Source organism: Phyllobates terribilis, unplaced genomic scaffold, assembly GCF_046119375.1.
Source record: "Phyllobates terribilis strain yellow unplaced genomic scaffold, ASM4611937v1 Scaffold_8__6_contigs__length_399053987, whole genome shotgun sequence".
Taxonomy (NCBI): domain Eukaryota; kingdom Metazoa; phylum Chordata; class Amphibia; order Anura; family Dendrobatidae; genus Phyllobates; species Phyllobates terribilis.
In genome coordinates, this window is record NW_027362768.1 from 347,472,386 (window position 1) to 347,488,511 (window position 16,126).

The 16,126-nt window shown below is 44.4% G+C and overlaps 8 non-coding genes across 8 annotated transcripts; all 8 read left to right on the top strand.

The window, feature by feature from the left end:
* The first annotated feature begins 5,807 nt into the window (after nucleotides 1-5,807).
* LOC141160188 (U2 spliceosomal RNA) lies at nucleotides 5,808-5,999 on the top strand. The gene has a single exon (XR_012250148.1). It is a non-coding gene; the product is annotated as a U2 spliceosomal RNA (small nuclear RNA).
* Nucleotides 6,000-7,117: 1,118 nt separating this feature from the next.
* Nucleotides 7,118-7,308, top strand: LOC141158535 (U2 spliceosomal RNA). Its single transcript, XR_012248563.1, has one exon. It is a non-coding gene; the product is annotated as a U2 spliceosomal RNA (small nuclear RNA).
* A 1,119-nt stretch (nucleotides 7,309-8,427) lies between these two features.
* On the top strand, nucleotides 8,428-8,618 carry LOC141158536 (U2 spliceosomal RNA). Its single transcript, XR_012248564.1, has one exon. It is a non-coding gene; the product is annotated as a U2 spliceosomal RNA (small nuclear RNA).
* A 1,118-nt stretch (nucleotides 8,619-9,736) lies between these two features.
* Nucleotides 9,737-9,927, top strand: LOC141158537 (U2 spliceosomal RNA). The gene has a single exon (XR_012248565.1). It is a non-coding gene; the product is annotated as a U2 spliceosomal RNA (small nuclear RNA).
* A 1,121-nt stretch (nucleotides 9,928-11,048) lies between these two features.
* On the top strand, nucleotides 11,049-11,239 carry LOC141158538 (U2 spliceosomal RNA). The gene has a single exon (XR_012248566.1). It is a non-coding gene; the product is annotated as a U2 spliceosomal RNA (small nuclear RNA).
* A 1,118-nt stretch (nucleotides 11,240-12,357) lies between these two features.
* On the top strand, nucleotides 12,358-12,548 carry LOC141158539 (U2 spliceosomal RNA). Its single transcript, XR_012248567.1, has one exon. It is a non-coding gene; the product is annotated as a U2 spliceosomal RNA (small nuclear RNA).
* A 1,119-nt stretch (nucleotides 12,549-13,667) lies between these two features.
* Nucleotides 13,668-13,858, top strand: LOC141158540 (U2 spliceosomal RNA). The gene has a single exon (XR_012248568.1). It is a non-coding gene; the product is annotated as a U2 spliceosomal RNA (small nuclear RNA).
* A 1,121-nt stretch (nucleotides 13,859-14,979) lies between these two features.
* On the top strand, nucleotides 14,980-15,170 carry LOC141158542 (U2 spliceosomal RNA). The gene has a single exon (XR_012248570.1). It is a non-coding gene; the product is annotated as a U2 spliceosomal RNA (small nuclear RNA).
* The last annotated feature ends 956 nt before the right edge of the window (nucleotides 15,171-16,126 follow it).

Genomic DNA, 16,126 nt, shown 5'->3' on the forward strand with positions numbered 1-16,126 from the left:
AGCAGCCTTTTAAACTCACCTGAGCTAACAGGTATGTGAGCTGGTTACTCTGCTGCGCTTAAAATTTCTTTTTTGGTTTGCTACAATGCCTTTTCTGAAACGTTGTCTCCCTCTGCTGGAACACTGACTTCTTTCATTTAATGCCTGCAGACTATAAAAGAGAAACCAACCCAAAAAGTTTGGTTGATTAGTCTGTGGCATTCTTTTAAACTGTTGCTTATGGCGGTCTCTGTGAGCTTCTCAGTGACATTCAGCCATCCAGGTATCCCGCCTGCAGTAGACGGAATGTGGCAATGGAACGCTGGCTGCGCGTGTCATAATAGGCTCTGAGCCTTTATATACCTGCGCACAGCAGCAGCCACCTTCAGTCTGCTGCTGGACAGCCAGCAGCAGCAGCAGCAGCAGGAGAGGTAATTAATCAGCAACCCTCCTGCTAAGGGTAGACAGCTGCTCGTTCCACCCCCCCCCCCGCCTTAATTGGTTCTCCTCCCTTCCAACGGTGTTGAGGCGGGTGGGAACAGCCGGGGGTTGAGGGTACTGTGCTAAAAGAGGTGGAGTTATGCAGATCTAAAACGCGTGGATTGCAGCAGCAGCAAGCCGAAAAGTGCAGGCATGTGAGGGATCTAGAGGTTGACAGCATGTCTTCTTAACGGGAGTCCAGGTGGCCATCTCCACAAATGGACTTTTCAGAATCCTTGGGTGGCACCGTAGTCGGAAACCAATTCTGGTTATCGCTTCTCGGCCTTTTGGCTCAGATCTGTAATGGGTCTAGTCATTTGGCTGTCTGTGCGTTAACTCTTGGCCCTGTGGCATCGCCATTTTATGGCTTAAGCCACTTGCTGCTATAAGGAGTTGGCCAGTAGACACGACTAGCGATAATGGGACGCATTCGATACGCTGGGCCCGGTGAGGCTCGAGTGAAGTTTGGAATCCAGATTGATGTGGAAGAAGGCAAAGAAGGAATCTTTACCCTCAGCTTCGTGGTGAAGGAGATTTTGTTTGGACTCCTTGAAGTGAAGAAGGAAGAAATCTTGTGCCTCCAGCAATTCAAAAGCAAGTATAATCTTGTATTTACTTCTATGGCTGTTTGCAACAATTTCTATGATTGTTTGAAAAAGAATCTGGACAATCAATATTTGGATGGGCTGACTTTTGTCATCTTGTATTGCTCCAAAGAGGTACCTCTGACTGTTTTCATGTACAACCCACATGTGGACTTGGCTTTGATTTATGCCTTTCTAAATAGGCACTGCTATATTACCAAGGTGGCAGTAAAAGTCATGAATGAGGAGGAACTATGGACCGGTAAATATCGTTTCATGGTCAAGTTCCGGGAAAGTCCTGATGAACCAGGGGGTATACATTATCCTCCATCAAATTTTTCCATTGGGAGTGAGCGGGGTTACCTGTTCTTCCCCAATGCGCCCAGGTTTTGTCGTCATTGTAGGAGGTATGGCCATACTCAGGAAGCATGCGACATCAGACAGATTATTTGCAGGAAGTGCAATGAGGTGGGTCATTCTTCCAATAATTGCAAAAATGAAATAGTCTGTAACCTCTGCGGAGAGAAGGGGCATGCCTTCAGAGACTGTATATTCCATCCTGGTTCATATGCGGGGGCAGCGGGAAGGGGAAGGAGAAGAAATGAATCTCCTGCACCCACAGCTACAACTCCGACTGCTCCAACTCCGACTGCTCCGATATCTACTCTGGCTTTCCTGGATGAGGAGGAGGCTCGGGTTGCTTTTCCAGAACTGGTTCGTGTGAATGTAAGAGGAAATATGGAGCTGGCACCTGAGCCACCGGTGCAGAGGGCCGCGTCTGTGGCTTCAGATGTCAGTGAGTCTGAGACGATAACTGATGATCGTACAGGCATGGAAGTGGCCCCGGTGGAGGATCTGGAGGCTGAAATTCCAGACATGATGGTTACATTGCAGGGGGAAGAGGAGTCTGATCTGACCAGAACACCGCATGTGGCCTGGAGCGATGTCGTTTCTGACCTTGAGGAGGAGGGAGGTCAGGGGGACTTTGACCCCCAGCGGCGGGATTATAGTTCAGATGAAGATGGAGGCGCTTCAGTGAAGAAAAAGAAGAAAACTGAACCATCCTTTTCCCCTTTAAGTGATTGCAGTGTGAGTCCAGCCCGGGTGTACCCTACTGCATCCGATCCCCAAGATGTGTCTTTTTTGGGGGAAGGCACAAACTACGATATCTGCACGTCCAGCGTCCTACCCCCAGAAGGGTTAGGATGATGTACAGGTGGGCATGTTGTCGTGACCTGCCACATCAAATTAATAGATGGGTGCCCAAGTTGCTCTCAGCATCTTGTCACTAAATGTTCGGCTGATTAAATCTGAGTCGAGAAGAGTGGCAATTTTGGACTACTTGAGCAACTTGGATGCGGACGTATACTGTGTCCAGGAGTGTGGGATCTCCGATCCCTTAAGTGAAAATGCATGGCCTTTAGGTCAAAGTGTGTGGTCTGGTTCTGTATGTAATAAAAATTGTGGGGTAGGTGTTTTGGTGAAGGGTTATAGTGTTAAGATAGAAAGTTACATGGTGGTGGAGGCGGGGAGGTGTGTAATATGTGAGTTAAATTGTAGGGGGTGGAGGGTTAGGGTGGTAAATATGTATGCACCAATAGATAAAGGGGAGAGGCTGGAAATTTTTGAGAAATTATGTTTTTTTTTATCTGGCAAAATGCCAATAATTTTTGTTGGAGATTTCAATTGTGTGACGGAGGGGGATAAGATGGATGTTACAGGTAAAAGACTCAAGAGTCTTGTGGCGGATTTTTCCTTACAGGATGCTGCGGAAGTTTTTTTAGGTAATCCACCTCCTGCGACCTATAAGGTCGACAGGGGAGGCATAGAGTCTAGAATAGACCGTATCTTCTTTTCTTCACAAAATGTTATTTGTAGGAATTTCCAGCAGGAAGATGTTCCCTTCTCTGACCATGTGTGTTTGAGGGCACGTCTAGAAGGTAAGATTTCCTTTGTATATGGTGGTGGCGTGTGGAAACTTAATGTGCGTTTGCTGGAAGATAATAGGATCATGCGTGATTTTAGGCGAATGTATGTTAGGTGGAGGGATAAAAAAAGTGATTTCAGGAATGTGCTTGAGTGGTGGGACTGGATGAAGAGTGAGATTGGTTTTTTCTTTAGAAAAAGGGGCAGGAGGAAAGCAGCAATGAATAGAGCAAAATTTAATGATTTAAGCTCTAGACTGGAGTGGCTGAGGAAGTTAAGGATGATTGGAGTGGATGTGGATGTTTTGATGTGTCAAGTGAAAGAAGAGATTAAGAAATATATTGAGGGTAAAGGGAAAGAAATTATTTACCGTTCTAAGATTGAACATTTGGAGAAAAATGAGAAATGCACAAGGTTTTTTTTCAAAAAAGTTTTTGGGAAGAAAGTGGATATGGATGAGGTGGTGAATGGTGATGGGGTGTGTGTGAGTGGGAAGGATGTGATGCAGGAGGTGGTGTTGTTTTATAAGGAGTTGTATGGGGAAAAATGGGTTGATGATAGGATGTTGACTGATGCTTTGGGGTGTTTAGAAGGTTGTTTGGGTGAGGATGAACGTGAAATATTGGATGATGTAATTGTGTTGGGTGAAGTTAAAAAAGTTGTGATGTCTGCAAGTAAGAATAAAACACCTGGGAAGGATGGACTGCCCGTGGAGTTATATGTTAAGGAATGGGACACGATGGGAAATGACTTATTGGAGGTGTGCCAATATATGTTCACGGAGAATATGTTGAGTGAATCTATGAGAGATGGGGTGGTGGTTTTGGTTCATAAGAAAGGTGATAAAAAGGATTTGGGGAATTGGAGGCCAATCACCCTTTTGAATGCAGACTATAAGGTGTTTAGTAAATTGTTGGCTAGCCGGATGCGGGAAGTGATTGGCGGTGTGGTGGATGAAGATCAAGTGTGTGCAGTGCCTGGGAGAAGTATGACTGAAAATTTGGTGTTGTTGCGTGATGTGATTGGGGATTGTATGAGTCGTAAGCAGAAATGTTTGTTGTTTTCGGTTGATTTTGAAAAAGCTTTTGACCGTGTGTCACATAGCTTTATGTTTAATGTTTTGTCTAAGATGGGTTATTCCAGGAATTTTGTAAACTGTGTTAGGAGTTTGTATTGTAATGTTTCAAGTGAATTTTTGGTGAATGGGTGGTTGAGTGAGAAAGTGAGAATTAAATCAGGAGTGCGTCAGGGGTGCCCTATGTCCCCTTTTTTGTTTATTAGTGTAATTGAAGTGTTGATGTGTATGGTTAGGAAGGATAAGGTTATGAGAGGTGTGATGATTCCTGGGAGTAATGGAAAGGATGTGAGAATTCTAGGTTACATGGATGATGTAGTGATTGTGAGTGGGAATATGGCTGCGATGAGTAGGGCAAGGTTGATATTAAGTTTGTTTTGTAGTGTCTCAGCTTTTAAGGTCAATTGGACTAAGAGTTCCTTTAAATGTTTTGGTGAGAGGAATGTACGGATGGATGGTGTGAGGTGTGAGGATGGTGCAATAAAGGTACTTGGGATTAAGTTTAATGATGATTTGAAAGGAAATGAGAGTTGGGAAGATTGTGGGGTGAGAGTGGTGCGCAAGTTGAATTTTTGGCGAATGAGAGAATTAACTCTGACTGGGAAAGTTCTGATTATTAAGGCGGTTATTTTGCCTATTTTGTTGTTTGTTGAGAATGTATATCCTGCTGCTTTTAAGAAAATTAGGAAAACTGAGAAATTCATCTTTAATTTTCTTTGGGGAAGTCGCATGGAGAAATTGAAACGGGAATATGTCTATAAGTTATGTGTAAATGGTGGTTTGGATTTTCCAAATATTGATTTCTTTTTAGGGATTAGTTACGTGAAAATGGTGGTGGTGGTTCTAGGGAAAAGTAATAAGTGTGCTTATATGATGAAGTATTCGGCTGGATGGATGCTTTATGGCTTAAAGTGGGTCAAAAGGGATGCTAGAGTGCCTGTTGCTTTTAAGTGTCCTGTATGGTATGGTTGTGTTGAGAAATTTGTAAGGAAGTATGATTTGTTGTCCGTTAACATGAGTGATTTTAGGCAAAAGAAGAAAGTCATTAGGATGGTGCGTGAGCGTGAAGTGGTATGTAATATCAATGGGTTGAGAGGGGAGGAAGTAACCGAGATGTGGAGAAAATTAAGTATAGATGGTGTGACTAACAGACAGAGAGATATCGCTTGGATGATATTGCATGACATTTTGCCTGTTAGAGATGTGCAAAAGAAGAGGGATTTAGTTAAATCTGAGGTATGCCTGAGGGATGGATGTGGTTTGAGAGAGCATGTTAGACATATGGTATGGGATTGTGATTTTGCATATGATGTATGGAAGGGTATAGGGGGACTTTGCAAGGAATTGGTGGGTGTAAAGTATGTTAATTGGAAATTTGCTATGTTTGGGATGGGTGCATGTAGTAGAATTAAGGATAGGATTTAATGGTTGTTGGTGGTGTGTGTAAATGAAAGTTTGTGGGATGCGAGGAATTTGTTAGTTTTTAAAAGGAAGAAAATGTCAGTTAATGAATGTTTGAGATTGATTCTGTCACGTATGTATGTAATATACCTCTGGGATCAGGAACGTGGAAGTATTATAGATGCTGAAGGGATCTGGAAGTTTAAAAAGTGGAGGTTTTTGGTAAAGTTTAATTAGTAGTGTATAATGTACCTGATGATAAGGTTTGGTTTTATTTTTGATTATATACCAAGTGTGATGAAAGGCTAAGTGTCAATGAAAGGCTTTTGTAAGTCGATTTGATTGAGCTTATGCTCCGGCCTATCTGATTTGGTTAAAAAAAAAAAAAAAAAAAAAAAAAATCTGTTCTTATCAGTTTAATATCTGATACGTCCCCTATCTGGGGACCATATATTAAATGGATTTTTAGAACAGGGAGATGGAAAAAGAGCTTGCTCTGTCCACTCCACGCATTGACCTGGTATTGCAGTATCTCCAGGACCGGTGCACCCCTTCTTTAATGCAGTTTCTAAAATCAGAAAGAATTGAATTCAATGCTTTTTGTTCATTTGGCTTGTTTGTCGGATTTTGGGATGGACTCTTTGGCTTTGCTTTTCTTCTCCTCATTGGATTTTTCATGTTAAAAGTTGCAGAAACCAGATGACAAGCTCATTTTGGTTCAACTTCAGCAACTGTGCATTGCATTGCCATGTAATGTAATGCAATGCTATCTATCTAGCTCTCCCTCTATACTTCCTTTTGGATAAACAGACATATTAGGCAAGCATTTTGGAGCTTTCACCTAAATAACTACAGGTGGTGAGATAAGCTGCACAATATAATTGACCTTTCAGTATATTGTTGCACACACACCATCTATTTAGCAAATGCCCTTGTTATCAACAGCAGCCTTTTAAACTCACCTGAGCTAACAGGTATGTGAGCTGGTTACTCTGCTGCGCTTAAAATTTCTTTTTTGGTTTGCTACAATGCCTTTTCTGAAACGTTGTCTCCCTCTGCTGGAACACTGACTTCTTTAATTTAATGCCTGCAGACTATAAAAGAGAAACCAACCCAAAAAGTTTGGTTGATTAGTCTGTGGCATTCTTTTAAACTGTTGCTTATGGCGGTCTCTGTGAGCTTCTCAGTGACATTCAGCCATCCAGGTATCCCGCCTGCAGTAGACGGAATGTGGCAATGGAACGCTGGCTGCGCGTGTCATAATAGGCTCTGAGCCTTTATATACCTGCGCACAGCAGCAGCCACCTTCAGTCTGCTGCTGGACAGCCAGCAGTAGCAGCAGCAGCAGGAGAGGTAATTAATCAGCAACCCTCCTGCTAAGGGTAGACAGCTGCTCGTTCCACCCCCCCCCCGCCTTAATTGGTTCTCCTCCCTTCCAACGGTGTTGAGGCGGGTGGGAACAGCCGGGGGTTGAGGGTACTGTGCTAAAAGAGGTGGAGTTATGCAGATCTAAAACGCGTGGATTGCAGCAGCAGCAAGCCGAAAAGTGCAGGCATGTGAGGGATCTAGAGGTTGACAGCATGTCTTCTTAACGGGAGTCCAGGTGGCCATCTCCACAAATGGACTTTTCAGAATCCTTGGGTGGCACCGTAGTCGGAAACCAATTCTGGTTATCGCTTCTCGGCCTTTTGGCTAAGATCAAGTGTAGTATCTGTTCTTATCAGTTTAATATCTGATACGTCCCCTATCTGGGGACCATATATTAAATGGATTTTTAGAACAGGGAGATGGAAAAAGAGCTTGCTCTGTCCACTCCACGCATTGACCTGGTATTGCAGTATCTCCAGGACCGGTGCACCCCTTCTTTAATGCAGTTTCTAAAATCAGAAAGAATTGAATTCAATGCTTTTTGTTCATTTGGCTTGTTTGTCGGATTTTGGGATGGACTCTTTGGCTTTGCTTTTCTTCTCCTCATTGGATTTTTCATGTTAAAAGTTGCAGAAGCCAGATGACAAGCTCATTTTGGTTCAACTTCAGCAACTGTGCATTGCATTGCCATGTAATGTAATGCAATGCTATCTATCTAGCTCTCCCTCTATACTTCCTTTTGGATAAACAGACATATTAGGCAAGCATTTTGGAGCTTTCACCTAAATAACTACAGGTGGTGAGATAAGCTGCACAATATAATTGACCTTTCAGTATATTGTTGCACACACACCATCTATTTAGCAAATGCCCTTGTTATCAACAGCAGCCTTTTAAACTCACCTGAGCTAACAGGTATGTGAGCTGGTTACTCTGCTGCGCTTAAAATTTCTTTTTTGGTTTGCTACAATGCCTTTTCTGAAACGTTGTCTCCCTCTGCTGGAACACTGACTTCTTTCATTTAATGCCTGCAGACTATAAAAGAGAAACCAACCCAAAAAGTTTGGTTGATTAGTCTGTGGCATTCTTTTAAACTGTTGCTTATGGCGGTCTCTGTGAGCTTCTCAGTGACATTCAGCCATCCAGGTATCCCGCCTGCAGTAGACGGAATGTGGCAATGGAACGCTGGCTGCGCGTGTCATAATAGGCTCTGAGCCTTTATATACCTGCGCACAGCAGCAGCCACCTTCAGTCTGCTGCTGGACAGCCAGCAGCAGCAGCAGCAGCAGGAGAGGTAATTAATCAGCAACCCTCCTGCTAAGGGTAGACAGCTGCTCGTTCCACCCCCCCCCCCGCCTTAATTGGTTCTCCTCCCTTCCAACGGTGTTGAGGCGGGTGGGAACAGCCGGGGGTTGAGGGTACTGTGCTAAAAGAGGTGGAGTTATGCAGATCTAAAACTCGTGGATTTCAGCAGCAGCAAGCCGAAAAGTGCAGGCATGTGAGGGATCTAGAGGTTGACAGCATGTCTTCTTAACGGGAGTCCAGGTGGCCATCTCCACAAATGGACTTTTCAGAATCCTTGGGTGGCACCGTAGTCGGAAACCAATTCTGGTTATCGCTTCTCGGCCTTTTGGCTAAGATCAAGTGTAGTATCTGTTCTTATCAGTTTAATATCTGATACGTCCCCTATCTGGGGACCATATATTAAATGGATTTTTAGAACAGGGAGATGGAAAAAGAGCTTGCTCTGTCCACTCCACGCATTGACCTGGTATTGCAGTATCTCCAGGACCGGTGCACCCCTTCTTTAATGCAGTTTCTAAAATCAGAAAGAATTGAATTCAATGCTTTTTGTTCATTTGGCTTGTTTGTCGGATTTTGGGATGGACTCTTTGGCTTTGCTTTTCTTCTCCTCATTGGATTTTTCATGTTAAAAGTTGCAGAAGCCAGATGACAAGCTCATTTTGGTTCAACTTCAGCAACTGTGCATTGCATTGCCATGTAATGTAATGCAATGCTATCTATCTAGCTCTCCCTCTATACTTCCTTTTGGATAAACAGACATATTAGGCAAGCATTTTGGAGCTTTCACCTAAATAACTACAGGTGGTGAGATAAGCTGCACAATATAATTGACCTTTCAGTATATTGTTGCACACACACCATCTATTTAGCAAATGCCCTTGTTATCAACAGCAGCCTTTTAAACTCACCTGAGCTAACAGGTATGTGAGCTGGTTACTCTGCTGCGCTTAAAATTTCTTTTTTGGTTTGCTACAATGCCTTTTCTGAAACGTTGTCTCCCTCTGCTGGAACACTGACTTCTTTCATTTAATGCCTGCAGACTATAAAAGAGAAACCAACCCAAAAAGTTTGGTTGATTAGTCTGTGGCATTCTTTTAAACTGTTGCTTATGGCGGTCTCTGTGAGCTTCTCAGTGACATTCAGCCATCCAGGTATCCCGCCTGCAGTAGACGGAATGTGGCAATGGAACGCTGGCTGCGCGTGTCATAATAGGCTCTGAGCCTTTATATACCTGCGCACAGCAGCAGCCACCTTCAGTCTGCTGCTGGACAGCCAGCAGCAGCAGCAGCAGGAGAGGTAATTAATCAGCAACCCTCCTGCTAAGGGTAGACAGCTGCTCGTTCCACCCCCCCGCCCCCGCCTTAATTGGTTCTCCTCCCTTCCAACGGTGTTGAGGCGGGTGGGAACAGCCGGGGGTTGAGGGTACTGTGCTAAAAGAGGTGGAGTTATGCAGATCTAAAACGCGTGGATTGCAGCAGCAGCAAGCCGAAAAGTGCAGGCATGTGAGGGATCTAGAGGTTGACAGCATGTCTTCTTAACGGGAGTCCAGGTGGCCATCTCCACAAATGGACTTTTCAGAATCCTTGGGTGGCACCGTAGTCGGAAACCAATTCTGGTTATCGCTTCTCGGCCTTTTGGCTAAGATCAAGTGTAGTATCTGTTCTTATCAGTTTAATATCTGATACGTCCCCTATCTGGGGACCATATATTAAATGGATTTTTAGAACAGGGAGATGGAAAAAGAGCTTGCTCTGTCCACTCCACGCATTGACCTGGTATTGCAGTATCTCCAGGACCGGTGCACCCCTTCTTTAATGCAGTTTCTAAAATCAGAAAGAATTGAATTCAATGCTTTTTGTTCATTTGGCTTGTTTGTCGGATTTTGGGATGGACTCTTTGGCTTTGCTTTTCTTCTCCTCATTGGATTTTTCATGTTAAAAGTTGCAGAAGCCAGATGACAAGCTCATTTTGGTTCAACTTCAGCAACTGTGCATTGCATTGCCATGTAATGTAATGCAATGCTATCTATCTAGCTCTCCCTCTATACTTCCTTTTGGATAAACAGACATATTAGGCAAGCATTTTGGAGCTTTCACCTAAATAACTACAGGTGGTGAGATAAGCTGCACAATATAATTGACCTTTCAGTATATTGTTGCACACACACCATCTATTTAGCAAATGCCCTTGTTATCAACAGCAGCCTTTTAAACTCACCTGAGCTAACAGGTATGTGAGCTGGTTACTCTGCTGCGCTTAAAATTTCTTTTTTGGTTTGCTACAATGCCTTTTCTGAAACGTTGTCTCTCTCTGCTGGAACACTGACTTCTTTCATTTAATGCCTGCAGACTATAAAAGAGAAACCAACCCAAAAAGTTTGGTTGATTAGTCTGTGGCATTCTTTTAAACTGTTGCTTATGGCGGTCTCTGTGAGCTTCTCAGTGACATTCAGCCATCCAGGTATCCCGCCTGCAGTAGACGGAATGTGGCAATGGAACGCTGGCTGCGCGTGTCATAATAGGCTCTGAGCCTTTATATACCTGCGCACAGCAGCAGCCACCTTCAGTCTGCTGCTGGACAGCCAGCAGCAGCAGCAGCAGCAGGAGAGGTAATTAATCAGCAACCCTCCTGCTAAGGGTAGACAGCTGCTCGTTCCACCCCCCCCCCCCCGCCTTAATTGGTTCTCCTCCCTTCCAACGGTGTTGAGGCGGGTGGGAACAGCCGGGGGTTGAGGGTACTGTGCTAAAAGAGGTGGAGTTATGCAGATCTAAAACGCGTGGATTGCAGCAGCAGCAAGCCGAAAAGTGCAGGCATGTGAGGGATCTAGAGGTTGACAGCATGTCTTCTTAACGGGAGTCCAGGTGGCCATCTCCACAAATGGACTTTTCAGAATCCTTGGGTGGCACCGTAGTCGGAAACCAATTCTGGTTATCGCTTCTCGGCCTTTTGGCTAAGATCAAGTGTAGTATCTGTTCTTATCAGTTTAATATCTGATACGTCCCCTATCTGGGGACCATATATTAAATGGATTTTTAGAACAGGGAGATGGAAAAAGAGCTTGCTCTGTCCACTCCACGCATTGACCTGGTATTGCAGTATCTCCAGGACCGGTGCACCCCTTCTTTAATGCAGTTTCTAAAATCAGAAAGAATTGAATTCAATGCTTTTTGTTCATTTGGCTTGTTTGTCGGATTTTGGGATGGACTCTTTGGCTTTGCTTTTCTTCTCCTCATTGGATTTTTCATGTTAAAAGTTGCAGAAGCCAGATGACAAGCTCATTTTGGTTCAACTTCAGCAACTGTGCATTGCATTGCCATGTAATGTAATGCAATGCTATCTATCTAGCTCTCCCTCTATACTTCCTTTTGGATAAACAGACATATTAGGCAAGCATTTTGGAGCTTTCACCTAAATAACTACAGGTGGTGAGATAAGCTGCACAATATAATTGACCTTTCAGTATATTGTTGCACACACACCATCTATTTAGCAAATGCCCTTGTTATCAACAGCAGCCTTTTAAACTCACCTGAGCTAACAGGTATGTGAGCTGGTTACTCTGCTGCGCTTAAAATTTCTTTTTTGGTTTGCTACAATGCCTTTTCTGAAACGTTGTCTCCCTCTGCTGGAACACTGACTTCTTTCATTTAATGCCTGCAGACTATAAAAGAGAAACCAACCCAAAAAGTTTGGTTGATTAGTCTGTGGCATTCTTTTAAACTGTTGCTTATGGCGGTCTCTGTGAGCTTCTCAGTGACATTCAGCCATCCAGGTATCCCGCCTGCAGTAGACGGAATGTGGCTATGGAACGCTGGCTGCGCGTGTCATAATAGGCTCTGAGCCTTTATATACCTGCGCACAGCAGCAGCCACCTTCAGTCTGCTGCTGGACAGCCAGCAGCAGCAGCAGCAGCAGGAGAGGTAATTAATCAGCAACCCTCCTGCTAAGGGTAGACAGCTGCTCGTTCCACCCCCCCCCCGCCTTAATTGGTTCTCCTCCCTTCCAACGGTGTTGAGGCGGGTGGGAACAGCCGGGGGTTGAGGGTACTGTGCTAAAAGAGGTGGAGTTATGCAGATCTAAAACGCGTGGATTGCAGCAGCAGCAAGCCGAAAAGTGCAGGCATGTGAGGGATCTAGAGGTTGACAGCATGTCTTCTTAACGGGAGTCCAGGTGGCCATCTCCACAAATGGACTTTTCAGAATCCTTGGGTGGCACCGTAGTCGGAAACCAATTCTGGTTATCGCTTCTCGGCCTTTTGGCTAAGATCAAGTGTAGTATCTGTTCTTATCAGTTTAATATCTGATACGTCCCCTATCTGGGGACCATATATTAAATGGATTTTTAGAACAGGGAGATGGAAAAAGAGCTTGCTCTGTCCACTCCACGCATTGACCTGGTATTGCAGTATCTCCAGGACCGGTGCACCCCTTCTTTAATGCAGTTTCTAAAATCAGAAAGAATTGAATTCAATGCTTTTTGTTCATTTGGCTTGTTTGTCGGATTTTGGGATGGACTCTTTGGCTTTGCTTTTCTTCTCCTCATTGGATTTTTCATGTTAAAAGTTGCAGAAGCCAGATGACAAGCTCATTTTGGTTCAACTTCAGCAACTGTGCATTGCATTGCCATGTAATGTAATGCAATGCTATCTATCTAGCTCTCCCTCTATACTTCCTTTTGGATAAACAGACATATTAGGCAAGCATTTTGGAGCTTTCACCTAAATAACTACAGGTGGTGAGATAAGCTGCACAATATAATTGACCTTTCAGTATATTGTTGCACACACACCATCTATTTAGCAAATGCCCTTGTTATCAACAGCAGCCTTTTAAACTCACCTGAGCTAACAGGTATGTGAGCTGGTTACTCTGCTGCGCTTAAAATTTCTTTTTTGGTTTGCTACAATGCCTTTTCTGAAACGTTGTCTCTCTCTGCTGGAACACTGACTTCTTTCATTTAATGCCTGCAGACTATAAAAGAGAAACCAACCCAAAAAGTTTGGTTGATTAGTCTGTGGCATTCTTTTAAACTGTTGCTTATGGCGGTCTCTGTGAGCTTCTCAGTGACATTCAGCCATCCAGGTATCCCGCCTGCAGTAGACGGAATGTGGCAATGGAACGCTGGCTGCGCGTGTCATAATAGGCTCTGAGCCTTTATATACCTGCGCACAGCAGCAGCCACCTTCAGTCTGCTGCTGGACAGCCAGCAGCAGCAGCAGCAGCAGGAGAGGTAATTAATCAGCAACCCTCCTGCTAAGGGTAGACAGCTGCTCGTTCCACCCCCCCCCCCGCCTTAATTGGTTCTCCTCCCTTCCAACGGTGTTGAGGCGGGTGGGAACAGCCGGGGGTTGAGGGTACTGTGCTAAAAGAGGTGGAGTTATGCAGATCTAAAACGCGTGGATTGCAGCAGCAGCAAGCCGAAAAGTGCAGGCATGTGAGGGATCTAGAGGTTGACAGCATGTCTTCTTAACGGGAGTCCAGGTGGCCATCTCCACAAATGGACTTTTCAGAATCCTTGGGTGGCACCGTAGTCGGAAACCAATTCTGGTTATCGCTTCTCGGCCTTTTGGCTAAGATCAAGTGTAGTATCTGTTCTTATCAGTTTAATATCTGATACGTCCCCTATCTGGGGACCATATATTAAATGGATTTTTAGAACAGGGAGATGGAAAAAGAGCTTGCTCTGTCCACTCCACGCATTGACCTGGTATTGCAGTATCTCCAGGACCGGTGCACCCCTTCTTTAATGCAGTTTCTAAAATCAGAAAGAATTGAATTCAATGCTTTTTGTTCATTTGGCTTGTTTGTCGGATTTTGGGATGGACTCTTTGGCTTTGCTTTTCTTCTCCTCATTGGATTTTTCATGTTAAAAGTTGCAGAAGCCAGATGACAAGCTCATTTTGGTTCAACTTCAGCAACTGTGCATTGCATTGCCATGTAATGTAATGCAATGCTATCTATCTAGCTCTCCCTCTATACTTCCTTTTGGATAAACAGACATATTAGGCAAGCATTTTGGAGCTTTCACCTAAATAACTACAGGTGGTGAGATAAGCTGCACAATATAATTGACCTTTCAGTATATTGTTGCACACACACCATCTATTTAGCAAATGCCCTTGTTATCAACAGCAGCCTTTTAAACTCACCTGAGCTAACAGGTATGTGAGCTGGTTACTCTGCTGCGCTTAAAATTTCTTTTTTGGTTTGCTACAATGCCTTTTCTGAAACGTTGTCTCCCTCTGCTGGAACACTGACTTCTTTCATTTAATGCCTGCAGACTATAAAAGAGAAACCAACCCAAAAAGTTTGGTTGATTAGTCTGTGGCATTCTTTTAAACTGTTGCTTATGGCGGTCTCTGTGAGCTTCTCAGTGACATTCAGCCATCCAGGTATCCCGCCTGCAGTAGACGGAATGTGGCTATGGAACGCTGGCTGCGCGTGTCATAATAGGCTCTGAGCCTTTATATACCTGCGCACAGCAGCAGCCACCTTCAGTCTGCTGCTGGACAGCCAGCAGCAGCAGCAGCAGCAGGAGAGGTAATTAATCAGCAACCCTGCTGCTAAGGGTAGACAGCTGCTCGTTCCACCCCCCCGCCCCCGCCTTAATTGGTTCTCCTCCCTTCCAACGGTGTTGAGGCGGGTGGGAACAGCCGGGGGTTGAGGGTACTGTGCTAAAAGAGGTGGAGTTATGCAGATCTAAAACGCGTGGATTGCAGCAGCAGCAAGCCGAAAAGTGCAGGCATGTGAGGGATCTAGAGGTTGACAGCATGTCTTCTTAACGGGAGTCCAGGTGGCCATCTCCACAAATGGACTTTTCAGAATCCTTGGGTGGCACCGTAGTCGGAAACCAATTCTGGTTATCGCTTCTCGGCCTTTTGGCTAAGATCAAGTGTAGTATCTGTTCTTATCAGTTTAATATCTGATACGTCCCCTATCTGGGGACCATATATTAAATGGATTTTTAGAACAGGGAGATGGAAAAAGAGCTTGCTCTGTCCACTCCACGCATTGACCTGGTATTGCAGTATCTCCAGGACCGGTGCACCCCTTCTTTAATGCAGTTTCTAAAATCAGAAAGAATTGAATTCAATGCTTTTTGTTCATTTGGCTTGTTTGTCGGATTTTGGGATGGACTCTTTGGCTTTACTTTTCTTCTCCTCATTGGATTTTTCATGTTAAAAGTTGCAGAAGCCAGATGACAAGCTCATTTTGGTTCAACTTCAGCAACTGTGCATTGCATTGCCATGTAATGTAATGCAATGCTATCTATCTAGCTCTCCCTCTATACTTCCTTTTGGATAAACAGACATATTAGGCAAGCATTTTGGAGCTTTCACCTAAATAACTACAGGTGGTGAGATAAGCTGCACAATATAATTGACCTTTCAGTATATTGTTGCACACACACCATCTATTTAGCAAATGCCCTTGTTATCAACAGCAGCCTTTTAAACTCACCTGAGCTAACAGGTATGTGAGCTGGTTACTCTGCTGCGCTTAAAATTTCTTTTTTGGTTTGCTACAATGCCTTTTCTGAAACGTTGTCTCCCTCTGCTGGAACACTGACTTCTATCATTTAATGCCTGCAGACTATAAAAGAAAAACCAAGCCAAAAAATTTGGTTGATTAGTCTGTGGCATTCTTTTAAACTGTTGCTTATGGCGGTCTCTGTGAGCTTCTCAGTGACATTCAGCCATCCAGGTATCCCGCCTGCAGTAGACGGAATGTGGCAATGGAACGCTGGCTGCGCGTGTCATAATAGGCTCTGAGCCTTTATATACCTGCGCACAGCAGCAGCCACCTTCAGTCTGCTGCTGGACAGCCAGCAGCAGCAGCAGGAGAGGTAATTAATCAGCAACCCTCCTGCTAAGGGTAGACAGCTGCTCGTTCCACCCCCCCCCCCGCCTTAATTGGTTCTCCTCCCTTCCAACGGTGTTGAGGCGGGTGGGAACAGCCGGGGGTTGAGGGTACTGTGCTAAAAGAGGTGGAGTTATGCAGATCTAAAA